Source organism: Protopterus annectens, chromosome 2.part1 (assembly GCF_019279795.1).
Source record: "Protopterus annectens isolate FY-2018-M chromosome 2.part1, PAN1.0, whole genome shotgun sequence".
Lineage (NCBI taxonomy): Eukaryota > Metazoa > Chordata > Ceratodontiformes > Protopteridae > Protopterus > Protopterus annectens.
Genome location: NC_056729.1, coordinates 863,328,956 through 863,343,355, shown reverse-complemented (window position 1 = coordinate 863,343,355; position 14,400 = coordinate 863,328,956). Strand labels below are relative to the sequence as shown.

At 40.7% G+C, this 14,400-nt stretch overlaps 1 protein-coding gene across 3 annotated transcripts in view; it reads left to right on the top strand.

The window, feature by feature from the left end:
• LOC122794259 (plasma kallikrein-like) overlaps positions 1-14,400 on the top strand; it is a 943,559-nt gene that overhangs the window by 329,148 nt on the left and 600,011 nt on the right. The window lies entirely within an intron of this gene.

The following is a 14,400-nucleotide window of genomic DNA, read 5'->3' as shown; positions in this document are numbered from 1 at the left end:
ATGCTTAGTGTAGTACACATACTATATTGCCTTTATCTTCATTCCTACTATTACATGTTCCACTTATTTAGCACTATATTCCTGTATGAGAATCATGTCTTGCTGGTAGGTCGTACAGACTAGTGTTACAATGGTCTTGTGGTAGGGCCTACTAGTATGCTTGTATTTTGCTTTCAAATTGAGTACAGGGTCTATCAATCAAAGTGCTGGAGGCACCTTCCAGCAGTTAAGGGTTAGTAGGTCTCACAGGAGTCAGGCTGTGTTGCAGATTCTGGCTGCTGCATTTATCTTCACTGTCTCCTGTAGTGAGTGTGTATGGATACTGACACCTACGACTATATTTCATATGTATTAATATATATTTATATATATGTATGTGTACATTTACATACCTTCTTATGTGTACATTACCTTACATTATTATGTACAAGCGAACAATTAGTAGGGCTGTTTCTGTTAACACTGAACTAGTGTGGGAATCCAGTAATTTGGCCATTAAAACTCTACCTGAAATGCATTGGGTAGTACACCTCCTATACTGCCTTTATATTGATTCCTACTATTACATGTTATATTTATTTTAGCACGATGATCTCATGTAGTAGTCATGGCTTAGTGGTAGGTCATACGGACTAATGTTACCAAGGTCCTGGGTTTGAGACTGGCAGTGGGAATTTATTTTTCTTTCAAAACCTTCCAAATGAGTACAGGACCTGTCAATCAAAGTGTTAAAGCCACCTTTAAGCAGTTAAAAGGGTTAGTGGGTCTCAGAGGGGTCAGGCTGTGTTGCAGATTCTGGCTGCTGCATTTATCTTCACTGTCTCCTGTAGTGAGTGTGTATGGATACTGACACCTACGACTATATTTCTATGTATTACTATATATTTATGTATATGTATGCGTACATTTACATATCTTCTTATGTGTACATTACCTTACATTATTATGTACAAGCGAACAATTAGTAGGGCTGTTTCTGTTAACACTGAACTAGTGTGGGAATCCAGTAATTTGGCCATTAAAACTCTACCTGAAATGCATTGGGTAGTACACCTCCTATATTGCCTTTATATTGATTCCTACTATTACATGTTATATTTATTTTAGCACTATGTTCTTGTATGGCAGTCATGGCTTAGTGGTAGGTCATACAGACTAATGTTACCAAGGTCCTGGGTTCGAGACTGGCAGTAGGGATTTATTTTTCTTTTCAGACTTTCAAAATGAGTACAGGACCTGTCAATCAAAGTGCCATAAAGGCACTTTTAAGCACTTAAAACCAGGTCTGCTGTTTGCTGAGCTCACGTGCAAGACTGATGGTGAGCTCCGCTAACACAAGTGCACACCCGCGCTAATTTCTTTGAAAGAAAAGAAAAAGGGGTGACAGGAAAGTGGTGAAAAAGGGGTCACACAGAGGGTAAGACAGTAGGGAAACAAGCGTGGGATTTGCAGGAGGGATGTAGGTAAGGCCCATAGATGCCCATGTCTTTAGCAGCAACAGCTGTGCATTTCCATGTATTTTGGTGAGCCATTTGAAACCTTCCACCCCTGAGAGAGGTGTCAGGACAACATTAATGTTTGTTGTAGAGCCAATTGTAATTAACAGTTTCAATGTCAAGCAGACATGGACAGCTATGTATGGGGCGTAATTTTTTTGTGGGTACAGAGTGCCCTTTTTTTTTTTTTTTTCAGGGGAGAGTGGTATGTCAGGTGAAGGAAGTCGGTATAGCTGGGGAGGTAGGTTGGGTAGGTTAACAGACAAGACAGACAAGACGCATACAGGGGCGGTGTATGACATACGTGGGGGGGTTACACAATTGACGGGGACGGAGGTTGGGATATCCAAGACGCATGAGGAACTGATATCCTCACCCATAGGCAGTTGCCACTGTTCCTTCACAGCCCAGGACGGGGCTGTGCTGGGGGCTGTGTAGGCGCGGCAACGGCCGGGGCCGTTAGCTGTGCCACACGAGCCTCGAGCTGGCGTAGGGGCCCAAGAACGGAGTCTTGGATCTCCCTTCGCACCACAGACCGGACACCTTGGAGGGTGAGTGGACGAACTCCTCCGCCACGCTTGCAGAGGGGACGGGCCCCACCCCCTGCAGCGCTCCCAGCCGAAGGTGGCAGAGGGCCACCGGAGGAGGGTCGGGCCTGGGCACTAGTGCCAGGTGCAGTCGCCAGCTGAGGTGGGAGAGGTGGGTCCGCTGGGACCTGCCTTCCCAAGCGTTCTAGGTTTGTGAGTAGTTATGTTAGTTTGGGTTAGTGGCATATTATTCCATTCAGATTAGTTGTAACAGCATGCATTGGTATTCCCATTAAACAAACACCCAGATATTAACACCATTGAACAAGGGGCATATCAATATCACATGCATTATTTGAACGGAAATGCACAATCAAACAACATGCAGGGTTGATTAATGGCAACAGGCCATCAGATTTGCAGGTATGAACAGGGCACATGCACGAACAGACATGCATATATTTTTGAAACGGACAAATGTCCATGGTTAATGAACTTTTAACATACCAATATTTATTGGGTGTTGTTATATGGAATTATAGGGTTGGGTGGAGATAGAAAGTGATGACACATTCATAAGTTACACATTGATATACATTTGTAATAGGTACACAATTAAGTTGAGGCTGATGTTTCAAAATGATTTTTATTTGACTGTCATGCTGCACCTGTTACAAATACATCACTATCCTACTTATTTTTAATTTTATCAGATACATCATCCTGCTTCACTTTGATGACAGGACAGGGGACAACTATGACTGTTTAGTCTGTCAGATAATCATTCATTTTATCTGCAAATTGTTTACTGTTATCACCATATACAGATTTTGGCCTTGACATTCCAGATTCAGACACACTGACATCAGTTTGGGATGTTAGTTTGTACTTCACACATGCATTTAGTTCTGTGGAAACACACTGGGGCTAATATATTCAGGGGTTATTACTACTTTATTTATTCATACATGACCCTTTCTGTCACTCTCACACATCCTGCAACTTCACAGTTCAGGTTGGTACTTCTAGGCTTTGTTCACATATTAGACCTGTGGTGATTCAAACACTTTCCAACAGCCTCACTTCTGTCATGATTCAGCATTTCAACAGGGGATAAATCACACATGTGACTACCTCAGATTCTGAAGCTGTACTCTGGAGACTACTGCAGGTTATACTACATTTAATTAATGGTGGGACATCTGTATTACAGCACTATTTATTTCTATAAATTATTTTTCCAGTCACACTTGCATACTGATGAACTTGTTGCAGCCATACCTGCAAACTTTCAATTCTTGCTTGCACATTAGATTACTTTTAATCAATACACTGCAGTGTTCTGATACATGCTACACTATAATATTTATTTACAAGTACTAGATGGGGTTACTAACCTGCATGGTGGTGCAGCCACGCCAGTCTACGGTCATGTGTCTCACGGTTCGCAGAGCGGACACCTGCAGCTGTAATACAAAGGAAGTAATATTGGACTACACATCTCCATGGTATCAGCTAGTTGAAATCCTTACATACATGAGTAAAATGTAACTTACTCAGTAGTGGGGCGTTGGGCATATCCCGGGCCTCCTGGATCCATTGGGTCAACTGGTCTTGCTTAAGCCGCTTCAGGTCCACATGGTGGTGATGGACCTGCTCACCAGTGCGTGGAATGCCAGTAGCACTGGCCAGATCACGAGCCAACTGGTCCCATGCCTCCGCCCTGTACGCTCCCCATGAGACCTGGCCCTGCATGAGTTGGGCCTCGTGATGATGGACAAGGAGCCAGACCATGTATCTGGACTCCTCAACGCCCCAACGCTGTGCTCGAAAGCAACGTCCCTTACCTACTCCACTCATTCTGACTGCTGGTCTGTTCTACAATCGGTTATGGTGTGTATTCCCGCCTATAGGGCTTATATATGCTGCTTTTCCCACACATTTGTCTGATTGGCCATTTTGGAATTGTATCTACTTCACTGAAAATGCTTTATCATGCTCCATTCTGTATTTTATCCCATATATATGCTATTTCTGCATTTCTAGGTATTGCTGTCATGGCTTAGTGGTTTAGTACCTTGACTCTAGTGCATGGTATCCTGGGTTCGAATCTAACCACTGATTTTTAATTTTCCTGACAGAAATGAGTTGAAGACCTGTCAATCAAACATGCCATAAGCACTTTTAAGCACTTAAAAGCAGGTCTGCGCTTGTTTGCGCGGAGGTAACGCATGCGCACTGGCAGTTAGCTTGTGGGAGCGGCGTGCAAATGGTGTGCACTGCGATAAACCTTAATTGGCTAGTGACACACATGTTAAGCTAAGCACAGCTAGTTGCAAACAGTTTCAGCCTGTTAAACCGGTGCTTAGCAACGGGCATACCGATTGCAACTTTTTAAACACTACGCAGCTACGGGCACTGTGTCTCACAGCAGCTTAGCTATCGGTACATTTCTAATTATTTTTATTATTGTGTTACTTCAGTATGTATGCTCCATTTCATTCCATTTTACAAAAGGGTATACTTTTACATTTGGACAATACTGTCAGGGGCTTTTTTAGAGCTTATTTACAAAAAAAAAAGGTTGCTGTGTGGGCTCGAACCCTGCCTGCCTACTCTTAAGCCAGCAACTCTACCACTAAGCTATTTCTTCTTGGCTTACTTTGCATATGTAGTTCTCATAGCCTTTTCCACTGATTGCTAACTGCAGTTGCGCTAGTAGCACACCCATGCACACGAGCGCACACAGTAGCACACATTTACGGGGGTTAAAAAAAATAAAACAGTTTTTATTTTCATTTTATAGCCTCTGTTCACTTTGTACACTGATGGTCTGTGGGGGAATGTGTTGTGTAGTGTGTTTGTTTACATTTCCATGGCCTCTCTCGTGGCTGTTTACTTTCAGCCATTATACACTTACGGGGCGTGTCCGCATGCAGGGCTTAGCCTACGGACACGCCCCCTACTCTCTTACACGGACCGTGTAAGAGTTACAGTGTGATTTAGCATGCCTCATGCACCTCATGCATATGCATGACATGCTGACATCACACCGTTTAACTGCAGCCTCCGTGTAAGAGTTATAACTCTTACACGGAGGCTTCCTGAATCTGGCCCAGTGTGTAGTGTTTTATGATTTTCTATGTCTTTTTAAAAGGATTACTGCAAGTTTAAGATGAAGCAGTGTACTAGCAGGGTTCATTAGTAAACTGAAATGATTGGTTAATGGGGTTTTAAAAACAGAATGATCACACAGTAGGTTCATTCTGATGAAGGTTACAGTGGTGAGCTGAAAGCGCTTAATGTATTTGGTTAATAAACAAGAAATATTGGTATACTTTTGACTGCTGCTTGGATCGTTCATCATTTTTCTATTCTTCATAACTGTGATATATTGTGGGGTGTTTGGTCATTTATATCATAAAAATAACTCACTTGTTCAACCCTGAAGCCAGAAAAGCAATTGCTGTAAATGTTCTACTCCTCAGATTTGAATATTTGTTGTCCAGTTTGTTTTCCCTTGTAAATACAGTCATATTACAAAATAAAATTCTCAGATGTGTTACCCTAGCATATAATAAAGAAAATCACTGTTAACCTTCAGAAAACTGCCTGCTACTTCAGGACGTTTTTTTTTTTTTTGTTAAATGCTGTAACCAAACCAAAATTATGCTGAAAACAGTATGCTTCCCCATTTAAAACATTGTTCCTGATGTGGGAAGAAGGATATTTCTTAAGAAATCAGGATGGATTACATCTTTAATTGCTTCCTTGTTTTAATTGCTACATCTAAAAAAAAAAAAAAACATCAGCAGGTTAGTAACTGCCTGCCAGAACATCTTACTGAAAAATATTGGGTAAATAGAAAATATAATTATGAAAATGCTGAATTCCTAACTGTTAAAGCAAAAGAAATGCAACTTCTTATGGGATCCTGGAAATGCTTAGCTTACAATAGTGCTCATTTACCTGTCAGAAACTAGCATGAAACCTGATACAACATGACATCTTAAAGAATGCATGCACACACACACACACACACACACACACACACACATATATATATATATATATATATATATGTAGTGCTCACATCAATTAACTTACTATAAGTGTATATATGTATGTGTATGTATATATATATATATATATATATATATATATATATATATATATTTATATATACATATATATATATATATATATATACAGATACAGATATATATATATATATATATATATATATATATATATATATATATATATATATATATATATATATATATATATACAGAAAGAGAGAGAGAAAGATTCTCAATGAACATAGTTCTTGCTTGCTTAACTATTGCCCCTGTCCCCTTCAATAAACACATCACACTGAATGACATTTGACGACCTTTATTAAACTTCCATAACTTTGATTACCAATTTTATTTACAACTGGACATAGTTCAGTTGATTCTAAAAACAGCATAAACATCCTTGTAATGTTAATCAGGACAGCGTATCTGCTCATCCTGCTCAGTAAGCAGTGTCCATACCTTTGCTCGCTTGCTAACTCTTCAACCTCCTTGTAATGTTAATCAGGACAGCATACTTGCTCATCCTGCCCAGTAAGCAGCATCCATACCTTTGCTCATTTACTTTACTTATAAACCCCCTTGTAATGTTAATCAGGACAGCGTATCTGCTCATCCTGCTCAGTAAGCAGCGTCCATACCTTTGCTCGCTTACTAACTCTTCAACCTCCTTGTAATGTTAATCAGGACAGCATACTTGCTCATCATGCCCAGTAAGCAACATCCATACCTTTGCTCATTTACTTTACTTATAAACCCCCTTGTAATGTTAATCAGGACAGCGTATCTGCTCATCCTGCTCAGTAAGCAGTGTCCATACCTTTGCTCGCTTACTTATAAACCTCCTTGTAATGTTAATCAGGACAGTGTACCTGCTCATCCTGCCCAGCAAGCAGCGTCCATACCTTTGCTTGCTTACTTTACTTATGAAACAGCGTCACTTCATAGACCATTCATCAAATTACCAATTACCAACCAAATAAGCAGCATCCTTACCTCCATTTGCTTACCTATGCAGCAAGCTTCCTCCAGCTGCTCATTTCCTTTCCACAAATCCTTGGAATATACCTCCACACACCAGAGGGGGAACAGAAGAGGGCAAGCCTGTCCCTCTTCTCTGCCAACCAGCCTGACCAGGCTGTTCCACCTCCCTCTTACCCAAAATTGTTCAACCACTACTTCCCATAATGGGAAAGGTTAAGCCAAACATCATTTGGTGTAACCATCAGCTGTGAAGCCCTTAGAATCCTGCATACCATCCCTGAAACACACCCTACTAAAACTAAATAAAGTAGGATTACCCATATGACTCTAGTGTACCACCAGGACATCCACTTCAAGAGAATATCTTCTTTTAGACTGATTCCTTCCAGCCACTAGTCATGGCTCAACCTGAACAGAATGAACCTATAGCCACAACCCTGTCAACTGTAGCATATCACCTTCGCCCACCAAATTACCCAGTTCTGGCTGTGCATTAACCCGATTGCTGTAGGAAATATTATAACTCCAAAACTTTAATTCTCTAACACTAAATGGCAGAAAACCATCACCCCTTGACCTAGGTCCTGAAAACTCACCTATGCTCATCAATGAAATAATCTACGTGCCCAGCCATAAACACTCCCAGTTCACTCATTACCAAAATGACAACCCAGACTAGAACCCTCAGACCTTTTAGCAACCATCCAAACCAGAACACTCAAACTACTAACCATCCTTAACTACTGCCTGTCCTTAGCCTTTCCCCTCAAAGGGTCTCTTCCCCTAAATTGAACACAGAGCTCTAGTATGCCATAATAAGATGATTACTCGCCCCCACACTGTGCCCCATTCTGGTGGCAAGAACATAATCTGCAAAGAAAAGAAAACAAAAAATTCTATGTGCACACATACCAATAATTACTTAGCATGGAGGCACTGATAAGGACCCCTGCCACCCCATTAAGTGTTTGCCAAACTCTGCACCAAAGTATGGAACCTGCCTCCTCTTTGTTTTTTTGTGCTATAACTCATATCTCCAGTAATAAGAGCTGAACTTGTCTAGCTTGTAATCATTCCCGAGCCAGTAGCCTAGTAACTTCCTATGACAGTAAGAGTGCTCTGATCCACGCCACCTACCTGAACCCCATCCACCTTAACATGCCTTAATGAGCACCAACTAAAATGCATTTCCTGCAACTTCATCCAGCCCACTACAGGAACCCCAAACTTTTACCTATGGCCAATGTCTGTTGCTCCATTTTACTATTGATTGCAAACACCCAAACATAGGGACAACTTTTAAACATTGATCTAACATACTGAACGGTAATTAACCCTGAGATCACTAACTCACATGCCTATCCTTCCCTGGCTAGCAGTGTAAATCCTGTACCACAACCCAACTTTGAAATCCACTTACTTCAGTCAGTAACTGTTGCCACCTCGTGCTCCCCATGTGTAACCTCCTCGCTCACCACTGCTTCCATCACATGCAAATTTCCTGTGTATCACCACAGCTAGTACTCGGCACACCATTGTCTACAAAGAAAAGGACAAAAGTAAATCCTCTAATATATAAACAGAAGGCACTACCTGATACCCGCTTATTCCAAATTATAGCAGCAGCATTCCAAAGCCCCCATCTGTAAAAAAAAAGAAAAGACATGTAAATCATCTAAAATACATAACGTACATCGCAAGACATCTTCAAATAGAAACTATCCTGTCAACCCTGGAATGAATGTAACACCTTCACACACATCCATGACAAAGCAGCAATAATTAAAGCTAGGTTTCCAATGACCCTATCAAATACCCTATATAAATTTAACTACCCGACAAGTATGTTAAAACTTAACCCCTACATGAAGGGACCTATCAATATCCACAACCATTTGCCTAGCTCTTAAACTTCCATCTCCAAATGAGGAATACTAACCAACATATCAGATCCCTGACCTCCTGTGTGATGCAAATGATGGCTGGTAGACTATTGGCAGTCTCTTCCTCCATGTGGTCTGCCTATGTGTGTGTGTGTGCCCGTGGCTTTATGAGGGAAAATTTTCCAAGTATGCCGCATCTTTACAGATGTTACTTGCAAATATCTTCCTAAGTTTCAGGAGTCTCTGATGCTTATACTTCAAGGTAAACATTTAAAGAATTTTGGTTTCCTACTGATAGCAGGGATTGCATAGCCATGGTTCACAAAATCTTTGTGTGTATTGCAATATTTGTGTGCATGCCTGTACATATTATATGTTTTTTTGTGTGTGTGTGTGTGTGTGTGTGTGTGTGCATGCCTGTACATATTACATGTTTTTGTGTGTGTGTGTGTGTGTGTGTGTGTGTGTGTGTGTGTGTGTGTGTGTGTGTGTGTGCCTATTATATGTTCTTTTTTTCAGTTGTAATATCTGAGTATTAGTTCATAATTCTAATTAACTTGTTTATACAAGGAAAGTACGACTAAGGTGACTAACATGTACTTCTTTTTTATAATTATTCACTATGTTTGGAATATATTTGAACGCTTTGCTCATGGCACTATTTACTGTGTAACAGTACAAGTTTTACTTGAGATGGCTGAGAAAAGCAGCAAAAACATACTATCCACCAGTCATTGACCCTGCTACTTGTGTGCACAGCCAATGACCATTACTGTCTGCCTGTGTACTAAAGTCCTTTTTTTATATGAATTTTCACCCAAACTGAGAGAGTGAGTGGATTGTAACCCAACCAGAACCATGCACCACTGGATGGTACAATAATCACTGAAATCTGAGCCATGAGACCGTCGAAGCCACCGCAAAACTCTCAAACATACCTCCCAGCCTCTTACAACAAATCTAGCCAACTCGGGGAAACAAAGGTCTGAACTGCAATAGTGACATACTTTTTAAATACCGCTTTCATAAATTTAACATTGCTAGGATAACGGGATTTGCATAAACATGCAGCCTGAAACAAATGTAATCTCTTAGCTGCTTTTGTTTCCCTGCACCGCACACAACCCATGGCCTCCTCCCAAGCAACTGTACGCCTGAGCAGAAATACAAAATGTGTGCCCTTATGTCCTAACTTAATGCTCTGCCACCAAACTGCTAGCAAAACCAACTGTTTTCTTTTACAGTGGGACAATCTTCGAATGTCTGTACTTAACTGCTCAGCAACAGACTACCACTCGCACCATGAATGTGTGAATCTGTCGCTACCTCAAAGACCTTGCAGCTCACGGAGCAGCAAGTAGCACGGGCCTAGCACCATTCAACCTCCATCAGACAAGCTAGCTATGGACACATTTAAATATTGTTCTTACAAACTTAGATAGTTGACAGAATAACGGGTTTTGCATTAGCCTGAATTGTCTGAAGAGTATGAAGTCTAAAAATAAAATGACTGTCCTTATTGTCTAACTTCCATCCTCAACAAATTGCCACTGATTTGCCAGAAAACCACCATTTATGAAAATGGATCCACACATAAGACAAAATCTGTACATACTGCAAAGTCTGTACAGTTGAGAGGTAATCACTCTCACCCTCCCCAATAGCTATCCTAACCACCGCGCCTGTGCAGAGGCAGTTGCATTTCTCCAGTACCTCAAAGCCTGTGACATTAACACTAAACCAGACACTACCACAGTAAAAATAGAAGTCAGCATCATCTCTCTGCTGCAAGCCCTCACTGCCCACTGGGAAGCACCAGCCCAGCCCCATCACATAATCACAAACGTCCGTGGAAGACACAATGCATGTCCCCTAAGAATTCCAGCCACCAAAAGCCGGGCAACACTACTCTAGCTAAGGAATATGGTTAGCAGTAATATAAAATCATGATGGAACAGCAAATCATTACCCTTTCCCCCCACATGACAATCAAAAGATGGGTTCTCAACCCCCCTGTGCATCAAGCGCTTACTTTTACAATTTTCCCTGCATCAAGCGCTATACCTTTACTATTCTTTTTTTTTTTTTAAATAAAGTCCAAAGTGTCACAAGAAAACACCAAGGGATCCTGACCCAACCAATTGCCCGACCCTTGTTGAAAACATTTGCCAGCCATTAACCACTACCCACATCTGCGTCCATTATATCACAAGGTGGAGGGCGAAGTCACCAAAATTATCACCCAGCCACCTTCTGAATGGCTAAACTACCAGTTTTAACTACTGCTTGTATAAAATAGGAGGTGGCTATCATACCCGGCCCTGTGACAGCACGTGGTTTGTGAAGGATAGGAGCCCGAACTGAAATGCTGGTCAACTAACGGAAAGGCAGATCTACTACCGGCTGTGTTGCTATGACTGCCGTTTTCAGAGGGACAAGTGAAACAATACATTGAGCCATACCCAGACTTAGTGATGGTTTTTACATATTGCTCCTATAAATCTAAAGGGGCTAACAAAATATGCATTTTTTTTTGCCCTAGGCACCTACGCTACACTGCACATGCGGTGGCAAACTCTTCCCAAACGGAGCTTGCAGCCCACATAACAGCCATCTTGTTATGCTTCCTACACATCACGTCAGGGTCAACTGCCAAATTACCTGTGCACTTGAACAGCATGTTGTGCACTGGTCTCAACAAGAACTCCACCAATTTCAGTCAGTGAGGCAACCTGAATAAGGTCATTGAAACCGCAAACGAGCAGTCAAAACAAAACAGCACTACACCAACTCTGTCCTAAACCAGGACTACATCCACAGAACTTTGCTCACACAGATTCAGGACATGACCTATCACAGCAAAAGCCACCAAGTGGCCCAAGCACCAGGAGTCCTCCCAGACAAACCCAACACCACCAATGAGCATGCACCAAATTATAGGTCAACCGGACTAGCAAAACGAACCCAGACAAAGCAAAATGCAGCTCACTCCCTGCAAAAACCCCATGAACCGCCAAAGCAACAAAACCATGACCAGCAACAAAGCCAAACAAAGTGACTCACCCCTTCACAAATATACAATGTTGAGGAAAAAGAAATCAACAAGTTCACACCAAAATGTGATTACTTATCCAGCTACACTTGTCTAAACCCCTTAAGCCCCTCATTTCCTCCCAATCATCCCTTCCTCCTTTCACCTCCCCCACCCACTTAACTCCCATTAATATATCAACCTAACCCCTTCTGAAGATGTCCCAGGACAACTTGGTTTGTTACCAAACCTCATTTATATTTACCATTTCAGGCTGCACATTGTGGGTATAACTATACTACTAATTAAATAACTTAATAATAACCAGTTCTGTTAAACTTAGAAGCAGTGCATAAATACAGCTATGTAGCTATAATCTGAATGTGTAATTCCTACTTTGATTTACCAGCATTGATTGTGTCCCATATTATACCATATAATTTGTCATATCTGCAATCATTCTGTGATGGATCTGATACATTATTAATGTTCACTCTAATGGATTTAATATATTATGAATTAATATCTTGCATTTTGGCCTAAGTTGTGGCTGAAAAGAGCCATCAGACTGTTTCAAATATCTAGTCAGCAAATGTTAAATAACTAAGCAAATAATCAAAGTAAATTCAAATAAATCTTTATTGTTGCTTTCTACTGATTATTCCATCACAGACCCAAAATAATAATCAGCTGTGTAAATGGCCTCTGACAATGAAGACTCATTTTTCAAAATATAAGGGATAATATTTGCAATGGGAATGCTTGAATAGGCCTCTTAAGATATTCACAGACTGATAGCCTAGTAAGTACCTATGAACCTATGAACGTATAAAGTCAGCAAAGCTAGAGGTGGAAATGGTGCAGATTTTCTCACACTGATAATGCAGGTGGTTGTTTTATGAAGTTGTTAGTCTGAACTGTACTAAGCTAAGATTCTGATGACCATTTCCTGTGGCGGCAAAGCTCTATTATCCTCTATACTGGGAGTTTTGTCCATTGCATCCATGCTTAATTTTTATTATATCCAAGTCTTAACTCAGATGCACTTAAATAATTTTCTGATGAAGGTTTTCTATTGAGGACAAAGCCTTCTCACTATCAGTGAAGGAACCTTTCCTCCTTACCCTCCCTACTTAAATGTTCTTATTATCTTCAAAACCTCATTACTTGGAAGTAGCAGTGATTACTCCCAGTTAGTATTTCACAGTTCAATACACCAGCGGAAGAAAAACATTCAGTCACACTCTTGGGTTATGAATATCAGTATGAATCCTGGCCTTTTGTTTAACATAAACTCAGTTATTTAAATTCAAATACCAGCTTAGAATTTTTCTTGTGGGGGAAGTTTACTGCTACAGTCTAGGTCATTCTTTTCCATAACCCTTAATTGTGGACTCTTCAACCTTGGTTTCATACATTGTGGACCAACTCTATTGTTAGAAACTATAAATATGGAAAATAGAGTGGAAAGAGGATAGGTTAAAAAGAATGCAATGAAGAAAGAAGAGAAATAACGTCAGAAAAGGTAGTTAGTTTCTACATCTTCCAGACTGGACTTGATATGCAGAGTTTGGAGAATTGCACAGCAGGAAAACACAACCTACAAACTACAATACTCCGTACTTCTCACAGACCATATGGATGTAGTATGTGAACAGAAGACTAACAACAAGGCTCAAGGTGAGCCTTGTGGACAATCTTGGTAGAAGCAACGTGGGTCAGAGAATGAATCAGTTAATCTTTCCCAAGCAAGCAATTAGGATGACAATATATTAAGCTAGCACAGGAAATGCAAAGTGCTTAGCCAAGTTATTGTTCTTAAATTGTGTTTGAGCCATTTATTCAAATGTGTCCTTGTCCAAGAAATTGCTGCAGTATAACTCCTCTGACAAGCATCAAGATGAACACTTTCATGAAAGCACTGTGAATGTGGGCATTTGTGTGTGTATGCACATACATGTGTGTGTGTGTGTGTGTGTGTGTGTGTGTGTGTGTGTGTGTGTGTGTGTGTGTGTGTGTGTGTGTGTGTGTGTGTGTGTGTGTGAACATGAGCTTGCACTTGCATGTGAGTATGTGTGTGTGTGTGTGTGTGTGTGTGTGTGTGTGTGTGTGTGTGTGTGTGTGTGTGTGTGTGTGAACATGTGCTTGCGCTTGCATGTGAGTATGTATATATGTGTGTGTGTGTTTTGAGTGTCTGTATTTACACGTGGATGTATATTTGTGCATATACCTGTACATTTGTATTTGGGAATGCATCTGTATATAGGTGCATTTTTGCTATAGCCAGAAATAAGCCATTCTGGGTAACAGAAAAAAAATACATATAACTCCAGCAAATCATCGGAGTAGAAATATTGCATTCTCTCTGTAGTTTCACTCAAGTAATGATTTCAAAGATGG